The following is a 17,310-nucleotide window of genomic DNA, read 5'->3' on the forward strand; positions in this document are numbered from 1 at the left end:
TTCATAAGCCATCAAAAGTCTATAGTCATTACTATTTTCATCTTCATCACTATTTAATAAACCATCGCTATCTTCATGAGTATAGTAGCTATTTTCACTTACACTTTGTTTTCTATTCCATTTTGCAGATTCCTTCCCTTTATCATATTTATCTTTATGAGGACATTTGGCAGCATAATGACCAACTCTACCACAGGCAAAACATTTGAAAGGTAGTTTACCTCTGAATCTTCCGGAACCCCGTTGAAGGTTCTTGACAAAGTTTGATTCCTCTTCTTCTTCTGAAATATGTCCTGATTCATTGAGTTCTTCTTTTCCTTTTGCTAAAGCTTTAAATGTGACTTCTCTCATATCTGATGGACCTCCTCTTCTCATCGAAAGGCAGTTAAGATTCCGTGAAGCTGTGTCATAGTAATAGTCTGTAGATCCTGCTTTTCTTCCATGGCAGATACTTTTGATTCAAATTTAGCAGATACGGATCCTAAAACTTTTTCAACTAAGGTAGCTTCCTTTATCTCTTCACCCAAATTCTTCATGCAATTAACAATCTCATCTATACGTAAGAAGCAACTAACTATACTTTCATCATTGTGCATCTTGAGAGTTTCATATTGAATTCTGAGAGTTTGCAGTTTAGCATGTTTTACCTGAGAGTCTCCTTCGTAGATTAGAATGATTTTTTCCCATATTTATTTGGCTAATTTGAGCCGCATAACTTTGACAAATTCTGATTGTGACAGACTTCCCAATAATGTATTGACAGCCTTGGCATTGGTTTCATATTGCTTTTTACCTGCTGTATCTGTAGGAATTGCTGATGGAAATGTATATCCTCCTTCCACGATTTCCCAGACATCTGTTCCAAGAGATTGAAGATAGGCTGTGGTTCTTACCTTCTAATAAACAAAGTTTCTCCCATCAAAGATTGGCGGTCTGATGGATCCCCTGCTTTCTTGATTACTCATGATGATGGATCTTCCTTCAAGCGATCAAGCTTCTTCTGAAGGACCTGCTCTGATACCAATTGTTGGAAATAATACTAAGAGGGGGGGTGAATCAGTATTATCAAATCAATAATTTAATTTTCAAAAACTGATTTGTATACGCTACTTCAGCTTAGTGAACTAGCGTGTATACGCAACTGTACTTAATGCAACCAGCGTATATGCAGAGATCTTTTGATTTACCCAAATTATCATGCATTGAACTTTAACCAGTATATCAAGAATTCATTAGACAGTGCAGTAAAAATAGAATAAAGAATCACACATAAGCAACACACATGAACACCAAAATATAAGGTGGAAACCCAATGTGGGTGAAAACCACCTACTGCAATTGTGTCTATCTTCTTTTAATAAGAAAGTTTTGTTTACAATTTTTGTATTGGTGCAGTCTTATACCAGTACGCAGGCTTCTACCTGCAGAAGGCTACAACCTTCTTTCATTCTCTAGCTTCTACTGGAAGGGAGCTACATCCCCCTAGCTCTTGTACTAAGTAATATGTTTACTAGTACATAGGTGCCAGCCTACAAAAGGCTACAACCTTCTCTTTTCTTCCAGGGACCACGTTTCATAAATTTTTAAACTGGATCCATTAACAACATCATTCAATCATCAAAGATATCTGCATCAACCAATCTCCTTTTGAACAAACCACAACCGAATCAATCAATCACTTTGACAACCCATCAATCTGATCATTCAAAATGCTGTCACCAGAATACAGTAACCAGAACCGAAGCCAGAACCCAGAACACTACAACAGCAAATAGAAGCAACTAAAACATATTTTATAAGGTATATGCTTCTTCCATGTGTCTAACCTACGTGTATATGCGCTTTCCTCAAAGCGAACCAATGTACAGATCTGCAAATCAAATTTATGATGTATACACTACTTTGATATGCAGAACCAATGTGTATATGCTTCTTTTCTAAAGTGAACTTGCGTACAGATCTGTAAATGATGATTTAAACATTACAAGTATTCCAGACTTCAGACATACCCAGATCATCATATTTACAAACTACAACATGCTCCAGTTATTCAAATACATGATCAAACTACATAAAGATAATTCACTTCAAGCCTTAAGATCCTGATACATCATTATATCTTTACCTTCATCAAACACTAAGGTTCATCCTTGGTCTAGATCAAGCACAACACCATAAGCCAATAACCTACATATTAGTTCTCACACTTCATCAGATATTCGATACTTGCACACCTTGGCCTAATGATCTTCTCCTCCTTTTATAGTTTTAGGCCTTTCTCAATACCATGGAACAAAACCACTTAGGACCAATATGTTGGACCAAATACCTAGGGTCAATACCTCGGACCAGATACCTTGGACCAATACCATGGACCAAATACTTCAGACCAAAAATTTAGTTTTCCAAGGTATACATGCTTTTCCTTTTATGAAAGTGCATGTGTACGTATATGTGACTTGTAAACAGTGAACCTACGTGTATACGCAGCTTGGTCAATGATGAACCTGTGTATACTTCTCTTTCTTCATTTTGTGAAGACTTATCTGTAATTCTTTGCTGTTTACCTACTATACTGTGATCTTTCATCTAAGTGAGTTGCCTTTTGAACTGATTCCTTGAAGCTGCCCTGCATTTCATCACATCTGTAAACACTACTGTCATGCATTCTGTCACATTTGATATCTCTTATGTAGATTCATCTAGTTACCATATATAAGTGAGTTGTTCTGCTACAAGTGGGTTGCAATCAAGTATAAAACACACATCATAATGCCAACAAACAGTTGTTGCGGTGTTTGTACAAACTTCTGCAACAAATGACAATTATCAGTTGTATGTTTCCCTACTACTTGACATATAGCGCACCACAATGCAGGCCCCGTGCTCGGTCTTGCATAGGCCTCTGGCCTCAAAGGCATCGGTCCTCCTCCTGCAATATAGTTCGCAAAGACTGGGCAGTGGTCTTTTTCATGCCCCCGACCTTTACATTTCATGCACCATATTTCTTTGCGCACCTCCAATCGAACTATTCTGTGCTTCTTCAAAATTTTCATTTCGAGGAAAAGATTTTGCAACTGCTCATGCATTTTCTGAACCCCTAAATTCAAATCTTGCATCGGTGTTTCATGTAGTCTTATGGAAATCTCCAAGGTCTTTGCCTAAGTCGTAATCTTCTGTTGTGACAGTGCAACCTTAGGTGAGGCAGGAGCAAAGCCACGAACCACTCGCGGTGTTTTCCATCTGTTAAGTTCATATTAGCTTCGTGGATTTTACACTTCAATCTCTAATCCAATTCCCAAGGTGTCTCCCCTGGTTTCATCGTGATTTCCTTGAACCCCACAATTGATTGTGCCTTGGATTTAGGCCTATTGAACTCTTTATTCAGCGCGGTCTGGATTTCTGCCATCCGAATGTTTAGGTTATCATTAGAGTATTTGATGTACCAAGTTAGCACACGATCCTGTAAAGAACTAACCAATGTTGTCTTCTTCATGTTGTCATCTGTGATGCCCTAGGCTTCCCATACAGCTTTCACGACGAACCAAAACTGGTCTGGGTCCTCATTTGCCAAGCCCTTAAACAAAGGTAGCTTTACTAAATTCACCATGTTGAACCATGGTGGAGGTGGTGGTGGTGTGGGCAAAGTTGCAGGTTACAGTGGTAAAGTTGGAGGTGGTGTAGGTGGAGGTGGCAGTCGCGGGAATCCTTGTTTTATTAGCTGAACTGCACTTCGCGGAGAAGTTTGTGCCACTCCCTCTTCATCACCCAACGGAGGTGAAATCAATGGGCTATATTTAGGACCCTTTCTCCCTATGTTTTTGTAAGTATTTCCACTTTGTGTAGCTCCAAACATCAAGGTATTTTCATAACTCGTTTTTTGCACAATAACATCTTAATCTAGGTATTTAAAGATTTCAAGTACTTACCTTGCGGACCTTTAAAAAAGCGCCGCTCTGCCTTGCTGTAACTAATTGAGGTATCGACCATGAATTCAGTAATGAATTCACCTATGAATCGATCGAGTCAATGATCAACAACGTGGGTGATCTTATCCTCAGAGGCTTCCAGTCTATGTACTAATTTTGGGGTCTAGACAATAGGACCATGAAGTCGCTGCCTTCCTTGGCTATCTGCTAGCTTTGCGATCCACTCATATAACTCAACTGGAAAGGAATAGAAAAATATTTCATGGATTTCTGTATACAGGTACCTATCCAACCATTGTTCCTTTGTCAGCCATGGGTTTATGTTCTCCTACACCGCAAATTTGTGGATCTTCCTATCCAACCAGTATTCAACCTCTTTCTTCGTTGGATTCCAGTGATACACCATCACACATCTCTCATGCAGATTCCGGTCTTGGAAAAAGAAGCATTTTTTGGCTTTATGGGGCCTCGCCCATGTTCAGTGTGATTTATTCAAAGAAATCCCTACACTACTGGCCCTTTCGGCATCAGTGCGCGGAGCACAAACCTAAGTCTCACCTAAAGAAGTATGGGAGGATGATGGAACCAAGTTCCCGCACCCTGAGATGGTTGTGATGTTGGTTTAGACCCTCTATTCCTACTTTCACACAGGTGACTAACATTTAGGGCTCTGTCAGTCTACCCTTTATTCCGCCCTTTAGTACCTCCGTGAAGGTGTATGATTGACCTTCGCACAACCTTAACCTGTGATCTAGGTACTTCCACGTTGCTATGACAATGTATTGTATAAGTTCCCAAGTTATCTTAATTGTTATAGTTATCTTACTAATCAACCAAAGTTAGTGCCGCGTAAACTGATATCCTTACTTTTGTTTAATTAACCAATATAGTCACATACATTCGTGCATCACATGAATATTGTAAATTGAACCCAAAACACAATATAACCAGATGCATTAACAAGAAATAAATACACAAAATTTGTAGAATACTTCTCTTTATTGATATCTTCAGATTAATACAGAATATCTGCCCTGTGCACTCAACTGTAGGGGCCTGTACAATCAGTTGTGGACTTCCACTCTAGGCCTCTGTGCACTCAGCTGCAGAGGCTGTACCTATGCTGAGACCCGAAACACTTAGAATTCTCTACAAAGACTCCAAAACTTGTCTACCAACTACTTAGAGCTTACTTACTTAGCTCCTTTTTATAGAATCCCATAGTCCGCGGACCATGGGTGGATCTTTACAGCCAACTTTACACTTTACAAAATAAGAGCGGGCAACCCTTTATGACTCTTGACACCTTCACACTCCACAACCACAAAATGCGGATACTTTACAACTTTATTACAAAATTTGTCCCAAAACATGGGCTTTTAGCCCCAAAACCGTCCTTATGGGAACCCGTTCCCAACAGTGAGTGTGGAGTCTTGATAAGAGTATTGATGTATGTTGTTTCATAGCTAAGGTCAAGGAAAAAGGTCATATATTTGAAGGAATTTCTACCTTAGTGCCTCAACTCAAATAAGGATAATACCTTGGGTGAAAAAAAATTTGCGCTTATATAAATGATCCAAATACCAGATCATCTATAGATATCTCGAAAGTGCAGGATATCAAAAAATTTCTAGGGGGGCATTATTTCTCAAAACCAAATTGATGATAAAAGGTAGGTGTGCCAAGGTTATTGTAGATAAGAGTTCCACGTGAAGGAAGAGATATTTGAATATCTAGGTATCTGTGGTTGCAAAAGGAAACCACTTAAGGAATTGACTCGGATCCATATTTGTCTTGAACAATGATTGTCAAAATTCCATGTTTTATGGTTCCATAAGTGAATTTTTATATATGGGCATCTGAACTGTAGAATAGTTTCCAAAGAAAAAGAATGAAAACACCTCGGACACCAGATTAAGTTCCATACTAATGTAGGCCGTAGAGTGGCACATGGTAACATGTGATGAGGTGGCTCATATGAGTTGGTTGTTGAGTTTTATGAATATAATTCATAACAAGTAAATAAATAAAATAAATGTAAAATATTAAATAATCAAATATTGATTATGTTAAATAGTCATTAAGATAAGTGAAAAGGCATGTCTAAAAGACATGCCCAGTCATGAAAGGAAACCTACTTAGGTATATATGCAGGTCTTGATTGTAACAATCATTACTTGTACAATTTTTATATATAATAAATTATTATTCCAAATACCTTTGTGTATTTTTACATTCAAGACTACAAGCTATTAGCTTTTATGCTTCAGTGGTATCAGAGCCATGGCGAACAATATAATCATGAAAGTTTTTGAATTTTGTTTGCCACACAATGTGCCATTACGTTCACGTCCTGAATTCACAAAACAATTTAGTAAAATTTAAGAATCAATTCAGTGTTTAGAAAAATCATATGCAGAAGTTAAAGCATGTTCAAAGGAAATCGATAATAAGGAAGATGATAACGATAATGAAGAAATGAAAGAAGATGAAGCAGTAGATGATTATAATGTTCAATATTCTGATGAAGCTGATATAGATCAAGATGAAGATGAGGTGGATGAGGACTATCTCGAAAAACAAGAAGATGAACAATATCATAACAACGAGGAAGATGCTAAAGTAGACATTGATGTGGATGAAGATTATGAAGATCAAAATGATGAGAATAATGCACAAAACATTAAATTTAATAATGGTGAAGATAAACTTGGTCGTAGTGAAAGAGATTCACATGAAGATGATGATGATCACAACCATAAACATAGAAGGAGAGTCACTCAGTCTCAATCTTTTGATCGGGATGGTGAAGAGGATGATGAGACGAGACCTATCAAGAAGCGAGGCAGGCTTTCAGATAATGGCCAACCATTGCAAGAAGGTGAGGCACAGTTTTTAGATCGCTGCAGGGAATATACCCCATTACAAATAGAGAGAGAAGGATCTGTAAAGTTTGACAAGAAGCGTCATGGTTCTTCACCCCTTGCCCGGTTGAATGTGGATGGAGGTCAAAAATCGGTGAAGGGAAGTCATACATATCGTGTTGAACCTGCTCCTCGGTTTGATGTGCAAAATTCCTTTCTTCGTGCTCCTTTAGGAAGAGGAAGGGGAAGGAGTATAGGTAGCTGGGCTCCACATGATTCAAGGTTCACCTCCATGGAGACAGTTGATTTTTGTCAGCAATGCCTCAGGGACCTACGTCTTCAAATATGTATCCTACAAGGCCTATATCAAATCCTGGAAATTCTGCAAATTCATCATGGAATGCATTTGGGCTAATTCCTAGAATGCCTGATGGTGGTTTGGAGTAGTTGCATACACTACATGCTGGAATGCAAGGATGAGCCCCCCCTTCGAATCCTACCATTGGATTAACCATGGGCATGGGACGCCCTCGGTGCAGGGATTTTGAGGAGCGGGGATGTTGTCTTAGAGGGGACATGTGCCCAATGGAGCATGGTGTAAATAGGATTGTTGTAGAAAATGTTCAGAGCCTTTCTCAGTTCAATCTGCCAGTTTCACTTTCAGGTGGGCACTTGTTGGGGATGAAAATTGGGCCAGTTGGACCCTTAGCTACTGTTGTTTCCAGTCTACCATTAAGTAGCAAAAACTCATACAATAAGAATATTAAATATGGAGCGAATGAGGATGTTTCACGCACAAATGGGATGCCAATTGTTTCTGCAGAAAATGAACCAGATTTTTATGATCCTGATCAACCTCTATGGAAGAAGGATAATCCAGATGCATCTGTTGGACTGATGCTACAATCGTCACCTAGGAAAGGAAATGGAGACCATTTGTGGGAGGATGATTCATTTGATAGACATAGCTGTCAATTTTCTGATAGGGAAAGGAAATGGAGACCATTTGTGGGAGGATGATTCATTTGATAGACATAGTTGTCAATTTTCTGATAGTGGCAGTGAGAGACTTGGTAGAAGCACAGGCACAGGCTTTGTTTTCCATAATATGATTCCTTCTGCATGGAGTCGTATTGGAGTTGGTGATGCTACAATAACTAAATCAGGAGTTAATAGAACAAGAGCCAAATCTTGTATACAATTTGCAATAGATTATGGGGTTCTGGTTATTTACTTGTGGTCAAGAATGCAAGAAACTGTGGGCTGGCAACAAAATATTCGCAGGTAGTATGCAAGAGCTACCTATGGAGAGAATGTCGTCGCACTGCCTCAAAAGTGGTTAAAACATCGCGTCCACTTGTGTCCCTACCATGCTCCCTGACCACTTTGACAACTCTGTCCCCTAACATCCACTGCAACCATTCCTTACCATTTGGAGAAACCGATACAATCAAAACGTTACATTCTTCGTCAGCAAGCACCGTGCCTGAAGGTCAACGGTGATGACGGTTCATTCGAACAAGCATATAATTGGCTCGAGATATACATACAACATGTTGTATTGTGTGGATACCATGGGTCACTTAGTGGTTCAAGCGTATAATTACGGTGGGTCACTCGGTGGTTCAAGCTTATAATTATCAAATATGGATGAGCAAGAATCGACATAAAAGGAATGGAGGTTTTTGGTTCCACATCGTTGTGCCTTGTTATGAGTCCATTCATCGCTGTCCATTTTTACAGTTACATCCACTCATTGAGCCGCCTGATTCTAACTTCAATGTCCTTTATCTGACAATACAATTACCATCCTCAGACTTTGTCTTTGCTCTGCAATTGTCCTCAGACTCGGAATTGATCACAACTTTGCATATCTACTTCAATAACTTTTCCCACAACTAGAGATGTGATCAAAACACTTGATCTACTTCTTTAACTCATCAACAACATTTTACATCTTAGATCTACATACTTATATGCTCTATACTCTTCTTCCCAATTCAAGCTACTTCAACACTCTTCAAAGTCTTTCTCTGTGTTCATCATTTTCTTGTTTTTAGAAATAGAAACCAATCACTCCACTAACTCAACCTCTCATGTTGTTTGCCTTCACCAACTTCTCATAGCATCTTTAGTTTTGTGACATATATTTTTCCTATAGTTCTTATATGCTCAAACTTTCATACTTTCATCCCTTAACAACTCGGCCTACTCATAACTTTCATACATTCTTTCACAAATCCCCATATCTTCAATTTGTTTCTCCATATTTAAACACCTACATGTCTATAGCACTCAGTCTTGACCTAACATATTCAATGGGATAGTTAACCATTTCCATCAAACATAATACCTTTTATATATTTTGCACTCCAAATAACATGGGTAATCAAATTGTTTTACTTTCACCCCTAGGTAATTTCACTATTATATTGTATCAACAAACTAATTCAATTAAGCCATCATGATTGATCATTTCATTCTTAACTTCAATTTTGGCAACCAGAATGACAAGTTCCATGTTACATCAAATTTTGTTGAATGTCAAATTTTTTTGGCTCCAAATCATCGACTCATTTACCCATGTGATCAAACCCGTGAACCAAGGCCTTAACTCTAAGGATTCTTAGCCATAATCTTATATTTGGGTGCTTCTAAGCTCTAGTGTTTGTGCAAATATCCTAGAATCCTAGATGCCTAGATATACCTCATGGCTAAAACCTTTTTCGTGTCATTCTACCACGAAAACTCAATAATTCACCATTCAACTCATATCTCTTAACCGATAAAAAATTTCCGTCTTTCACTGCTCCACATCATCACCGATCTAAGGGAATCATGTATCTAGGTGGTTTTAATCTCTCATGTTTGTGAAAAACCCTCAGAGGCCTAAATGCCTGGATATCCTAATGGACCTCAATACTGGCCTAGGCCCACTATAAAAATCATTAACACTAAAAATTATTTACAAATCAACCACTTTCCATGTCATTTGTTGACATCATCACTTCCATATGGAAGCCTCCCAGTGGTTCCAATGTCACTCATATTTGGCCCAATTGGCCAACCAAAAGGTACAAAAACACCTTCCATGAGCCACACTATTGAGGTTCTATGTCATCTTCCTACCACATAATTGTCATCTTGCAACACCCATCTACCATCTCATGTTGCCACCTATCTAGGGTCCACTGCATGTATATCTGTGGAGAAATCCAGTTGTGGGTGTTTAGGAAAAATGGAAAAATGGCTACATGCCTAGAGGCTTGGATTTCTAGATGAACTTCTCACTGCCATGTTCGTAAGCTAACTCAATGAAGCATAAAAATTGATAGCTTTTGGGCTTGAATGTAAAAAATCACAAAGGTATTTGAAATAATAATTTATTATATATAAAAATTGTACAAGTGATGATTGTTACAATGAGGACCCGCATATATATACGTAAGCAGGTGTCCTTTTGTGACTGGGCATGTCTTTTAGATATGGATTTTCACTTATCTTAATGTCCATTTAACATAATCAATATTTGTAATATTTTACATTTGTTTTATTTATTTACTTGTTATGAATTATATTCATAACATAGCCCCTTCCTTCAGAAGCTTTGTCCTCAAATCTTATTGTCGGTAGTTTCCTTCAGTTTACATTTGTCATCTCAACATATATAACTTGACGCCATTGGCACCTCTCCCTATATATTTCGCTTGTAACACTGTCCTGAATCCATGGTTGTTGATTTTTTTTTTTTAATAACTATTTTTTTTCTTTATAACTCTATTTTTTCTTTAATAATTCTAATTTTTTTTTATAACTCTAATTTTTTTTAAATAACTCTATTTTTTTTAATAACTCTAATTTTTATTTTTAATAATTATCTATCTATCTATCTATATATATATATATATATATATATATATATATATATATATATATATATATATATATATATATATATATATATATATAGTAAACATATTATATAATTAAATATATACTTAAAAATTTATTTAATTATATGTCAAGTTAATTTAATTGATTCAATTTACACTATAATAAGGTCAACTGGATGTCGAAGGCAGAATTGGGTGCCTCGGCAAGTGGATGTAACTTTAAAAATGGACAACAATGAATGGACTCATAACAAGGCACAACGACGTGGAACCAAAAACTACCGCGCCTTTTCTATCGATTCCTGCTCCTCCATGTTTGATAATTATAAGCTCGTCTTGAGTTGGTGCTTCCTTCAAGCGAGTGTCTAAGAAAAAAACTACGGGTTGGTGCCTCCTATAATTAGGGGCTTGTAAATCAAAGAGTTGGCTCCTCCTTCAATTTGATTCCTAAAAATCAATTGGGGTTTGGTGCCTCTTGCAAGTGGGTGCTTCCTTCTAGTTGGTGTTCGTAAACAAAATGTAATAGTGGGTTGGAGGTTGCATTTTCATAAAACCTAAAAGGAATATTTCTAGTTTCCCCCCTTTATGGGTTTCCACAAACATCTGGTGCCTCTATGTGTTACATATGTGTATGTTACTTATGATGTTGTTGTGTGATTTATGAGTTGCTTTATGATGCTGCTTACATGATTAAATTCTTAGTGAAGTGAAATTTTTAAATGGTAATAGTTGTGAAAATTCGTCATCATACTAATTCACCCCCCTCCCAGTATTATGATGGTTTCCAACATTTTAAATCTTAAAATTCCCCTGACGATTATTATCTCCCTTCCCATCATATAGTGTTTCCACTTCTTCACAACTTGCACCAAGGCATAGGGCTCCTTGTCGTACTTAGAATAGTTAAGAAATGCCCCATGAAATATTTTAGAATGGTATCATATGTGTCTTCCTCCTTCAATCAAGACTACTCCCATAGCATATCCACTCACAATTGTCTTCACTTTCAAGGGCTGCTACAAGTTTGATAATGTCAGAACTGGTTCTTGATTAATCTTCTTATTTAACTCCTCAACGGCCCTCTGTCACATCCTTTCCACACTAGAAAATATTTCCATGCATTGTTATGGTGTGGATTGGTGCTCCTACCACTGAAAATGACGCTATTAATTTCCTCAGGTATTGTGCTACTCCAACAAAAATCCTCACCTCAAAAACATTAATAAGAACCAATCACTTATTGATGGCCTCCATCTTGGAAAGATCTATCTGCAACTCTCCTATTCTAATCACATACCCTAGATACACAAAATAATGTTGTGCAAACTCATACTTCTTGAGATTTTATAGTATTTGGTGCTTCTTTAATATCTCTAACACCTATGTCAAATGTGATATGTGCTCCTACTAGGTATAATTGTATACCAACGTATTATCCAAATAGAAGATAACAAATGAATGTATAAAAGTGTGCAAGATATCATTCATTAAACTCATAATCATATCTAGTGCATTCTATAGGAATTTACAGGGTAAGTTCCTCAGATAGAACACCCAAGGACACCGCTAACAAAAAGATCATAGATCAGTATACCAATATTCTTGACATGGTTAAAACCCTCAAAGAAAGAAAGATTCCACGACTTGAGCCAACGAGGCCACTTTAGGAAATTTATTAATGTAAAAGAAAGAAAATTTACATAAGCTTCTCTCATGAACGATCACCTTACAAATGACCCTCCATTCTCTTTAAATAGAGATCATGGACCAATCAGGTGTTAAACCACAGATCAAGTATCGGTAATACCGAGGAGAGAATGAACCATCAGACCACTTCATGTCTAGAACATATCATGAGAGTAGGATTGTAAGTTACAAAAGTACATAGTAAAGAAACACACTTTACCTAACTCTACAATATACCAAGTTATACTTAACTATTTCTTATGTGTCAGAATATTCTAACATCCACCCTTAAGAACAACTTGGGATGGGATTGAAGGTTGTACAAATATGACACAATAGGAGAAGGAAGGAGGCATTAGAGCCTATTCCCCCTTAGTGAACTTCCTAAATTCCAACCATAAATCAAAGTTTAGTAAACTTTGCCTCTGTGAGAGCCTTTGTAAAGATGTCTGCAACTTGATCATCGGTTGAACAATATTTCACTTCAAGAACATGGTCATGAATGAGCATTCTGATGAAGTGCATGTGTATTTCAATGTGTTTATTGCACTGATGTTGGACTGGATCTTTTCATAGTTGAATGGCACTTTGATTATCACACCAAAGTGTAGTCGGATGCTGCTGCTGAAAGCCAAACTCTAACATGATCTGACAAAGCCACAGGGCTTCCTTACTAGCTTCTACAATGCTACTATACTCTACTTCTACTAAAGAAAGAGAAATGGCACTTTGTTTCTTGCAAGCCCATGTAATAGGTCTGGAGCCAAGAGTGAAGACATAACCTGTAGTAGAATTTTGATCATCAGGGTCACTAGCCCAATTGGAATCAGTGAAACCAACAAATAGAGGAGATGCTTCTGCACTGTAATGAATCCCAAACTAAACTATACCTTGAACATAACGAAGTATTATTTTAGCTGCTTTCCAATGACTTTCATGTGGGTTTCGTATATAACAAGCAATAAGGCCAATAACAAAGGAAAGGTCAGGACGGGTATGGGTCAAATACAAAAGTTTTCCTACAAGATGACAGTATAAGGTAGCATCAACTTCAGGGGAAGTACAAGTGACTGAAAGTTTGGCTCCAGATTTAAAGGGAGAAGGGGCTGGCTTACAATCTTCCATGTGAAAGTGGCGTAGAAGATCACATGCATACTTGGATTGGGAAAGGGAAATACCTTCCTTGGATTGCAAGACTTGAAGACCAAGAAAATAATACAAGTGTCCTAAGTCTATCATTTCAAACTGCTTTTTAAGGCTGGACTTCACATGGTTTATAGGTTTGGGATCACTACAAGTAAGAATAATATCATCAACATACAAAATAAGAATGATAAGAGACTTACCCACTTTCTTGTTGTAGACAGTATTGTTAGAATGACACCTAGAAAAGCTAGTATCTAGAATAAAGCTATCCATTTAGGCATACCAAACCTGAGGGGCTTGCTTAAGACCATAAAGGGATTTCTTAAGATGACATACAAGGTTGGAATTTGTTTTTATAAAGCCATGAGGTTGTTCCATATATATTTCTTCATGCAAGTCCCCATGCAAGAAGGCGGATTTAACATCCATCTGATGGACTTCCCATTTGAAAGAGGTAGCAAGGGAAAGAACAAGGAAGATACAGTTAATTTTGGCAATAGGGGAGAATGTTTCAGTATATTCAATGCCTTCAACTTGAGAAAAAAACTTAGCAACAAGACGAGATTTATGTTTATCAACGTTTCCATCTGGTCCAAACTTGGTTCTGTAAACCCATTTACATCTAACAAGTTTTCTTCCCTTTGGAAAAGGAACAAGATCCCATGTATCATTTTCCAATAATGAACAATATTCTTAATTCATGGCTATGTCCCAATTTGGATGTTCTAAAGCTTCTACAAAGGTGGCATAATCATAATTCGCTGAAACTTGAGCTAGTAAAGAAGAGGTTCTATCGAACTGAGAACGTGTATGTTGTTGATTTGTAGGATCACCTGTAAGAACACCTGCTACATCCCGAGTAGCACATACCCATTTTGGAAGATGAGGGGATGAAGGAGGATCCCGAGAAGGTGGGTGAGGATTTTCATCCTCGTTGTCATCATCTGAAGAAGAAATATTTTTAGAAGTAGAAGGGATAGAGAGAGGTAGCACGTTCGCCAAACTAGGCTCGTAGGCCGATATATTTTCAGCAAACTTTACATCTCTTCTGATGATAACATTTTTGGATTTAGGTGGAAGAAGTCCATATCCTTTGACATCTTGAGAATATCCAACAAAAATACATTTTTCACTCTTAGGTTCTAAGGATTTATGTTTCTCATTGGGAATATGGGCCCATGCTTCACTTCCAAAAAGACAAAAGTGACTTACATTTGGTTTAATTAAGCTCCATGCTTCTTTTGGAGTGGTATTCTTTAAAACCTTACTAGGAGTGTGATTTAATATGTAATTTGCATAGTTAATTGCTTCTTCACAAAAATTAAGATTAAGTCCTTTATATTGAAGCATACAATTAGCCATTTCCTTTAAGGTCTGATTCTTCCTTTCAGCTACACCATTTTGCTATGGAGTATATGGAACAATATGCTTCATTTGAATTCCAATTAACATATTCTCCGCCATTATCAGATCATAGCTCAAGAATTTGATGTCATATTGTTTCTCAACAAAGGCCTTAAATGCCAAGAACATGTTAAAGACTTCACTCTTGAGTTTTAAGAAGTATACCGAAGTGCATCTGGAGAAATCATCAATGAAAGTTAGGAAATACTTGTAGCCATAGAATGAAACAACTAGAAGTGGACCACATAAATCACTATGCACAAGATATAAAGGGGTTGAGGCGTGCCAAGAGGCACATTTTTCAAAACTACCCCGATGATGTTTTTCGAGTATACATCCAGAACAAACACTATCTCTGCAAGATACCATAGGAAGTTCTGTCACCATATTTTCTTTACATAGATTTTGAAGGGAGCGATAGTTTAAGTGACCAAATCGCCCATGCCAAAGTTTTCTCACTTGATCATTATGAGAAACAAATACCAAGGGAAGAGTTGATGACCCAAAGTTGTTAAACTTATACAACCTTGTAGAATCATCATCAATTCCAGTAGCTAAAATCTGTCTAGGATCTCTTAGGTCCTTAATTACAACATCATGAGGTGAAAATTCAATGGTTTTACCTTCACCTAAATGAGTTATCTAATATACATATAGAAGGTTGCAGGATAAGGTAGGAACACATAATACATCATTAAATTGACGATTGTCTAGATGAATAGTTCTAGTCCCTACAACACTAAGAGATCTATCATCACCAACATATATATTTTTAGTGTTACAATAATTTAAAGAAGAAAAAATGGCTTTGTTTTTGGCCATGTGATAAGAAGCTCCAGAATCAATGAGCCACTCATGAGAATGAGAAGAAGATAATAGATTTAGTGCATAACTAGACTGAGATGCTTGACAACACATGCAGAAAGTGCTATTCCTGAAGATGAAGTTGAAGTTGAAGAGTGCTCCAAATGGATGTTATGCTTCTTCATTTCTGCTTCCAAAGCTTCCATCTTTTTAAAGAATTTGGATTCTAAGTGGCCATCACGATTACAAAATTTGCAATGTCTATCAGTCTTCATCCCTTTGTTTTTATTTGCATTATCATTTTGTTGAACTGATTTTTCATTTTTAGACTGAAATTACTTAGGACCTGATCTGAAATCATCATAAACTAAATACTGATGTAGAATTGATTAGCCATTAATGAGTTGAACGATAACTAAAAGCATGAAAATCGAGGAAAAATAGTGGAGAAGAACACTTTACGACAGTTGATAAACCATAAGTAAGATGCAAAACAGAAGTGATAACAGCGAAAACACAGATATACCAGACAACAATATTGATTATGGAGTTCGTTCTTGATGGACTACGTCTCCAGGTCTGCTTTTAAGATGGCCGACGGTTTTATTAGGAATGAGAAGAAGGTGTTGATTACACAGTAAATTAGATAGACTAAACTTGCACACAAGAAATTTTGACCTCTATCATCAGATAGCTCTCTGAACCAGCTTTCCAACATTGCTTACAGTTTCCAAATCTGACGTCAGATTCTCCTGAAACACTGAAAACAAAATTGCCTCTATCCCTCCAAAACCTGCACATGAAGCTCAAAAATCACTCTCCTATCGTCCATGGGAAAAACTACCTCTTATAGGCTTGTGGATACATGATAACCTCCTCTGACTACATTTGAGGTGAATTTGGTTGCTTTAGATTAGGTTTACCATCTCGGTCTAGTCACAAGGAGACACCTAGGGTTAATGCCATGGTCACCGAATTAGTTTGTTCCACAAAAACCCATCAAAACACCCAAAAATACATTATATTAAAACCCCGAACTGCTGACGATCAGGTTTAATCGGGCGGGGTTGGACAACTCATGTGACTGGCATGATATCCCGTCGTTTGAGTGTCGGTGGTTCCGCTGACAGTTTGTTGATGATTTAGTCTATGGTTCCAAAACACTGCGGTAATGACCAGTGGTTAGGGACCCGTGGTTAACTGCTCACCAAAACTCTGATCACATGATCCCGCTGCGGTTTAGAGACCCCACGTGGTCTAGCCACGGTTAAGACTGTTTATTTGAATTTGCAATGTTTTATATTGTTTTAAAAAGGTCCGAGGGTGTTTAAACATAGTTTTATGTGTTGTTTAATACATGGGTTTTGGATGCATGGTTTAGACTTAGGGTTTTGGTGTTTGCATAGGATTTGATACATGATTTAGTGCATTAGGGAATGGTGTTTAGCATAGGATTAGGGTTTGTAGAACTTAGGCATAGGTTTAGGATTTAATACATGGATTAGGGTTTATATGTAATTTTTTTTTAAAATCCCATATGTACAATATTGTCACAATGTGACGTTCACGACATTCGTCTCATGA

The 17,310-nt window shown here is 37.3% G+C and overlaps 1 pseudogene; it reads left to right on the forward strand.

Annotated features, from left to right (window-relative positions):
• Positions 1-6,407: 6,407 nt before the first annotated feature.
• LOC149234529 (zinc finger CCCH domain-containing protein 27-like) lies at positions 6,408-8,081 on the forward strand (annotated as a pseudogene).
• Positions 8,082-17,310: the final 9,229 nt, after the last annotated feature.

The sequence above is a fragment of the Pinus tabuliformis genome, chromosome 8 (genome assembly GCF_031772625.1).
Source record: "Pinus tabuliformis cultivar Carrire ecotype Pingquan chromosome 8, CPIR1, whole genome shotgun sequence".
NCBI classification, from domain to species: Eukaryota; Viridiplantae; Streptophyta; class Pinopsida; order Pinales; family Pinaceae; genus Pinus; species Pinus tabuliformis.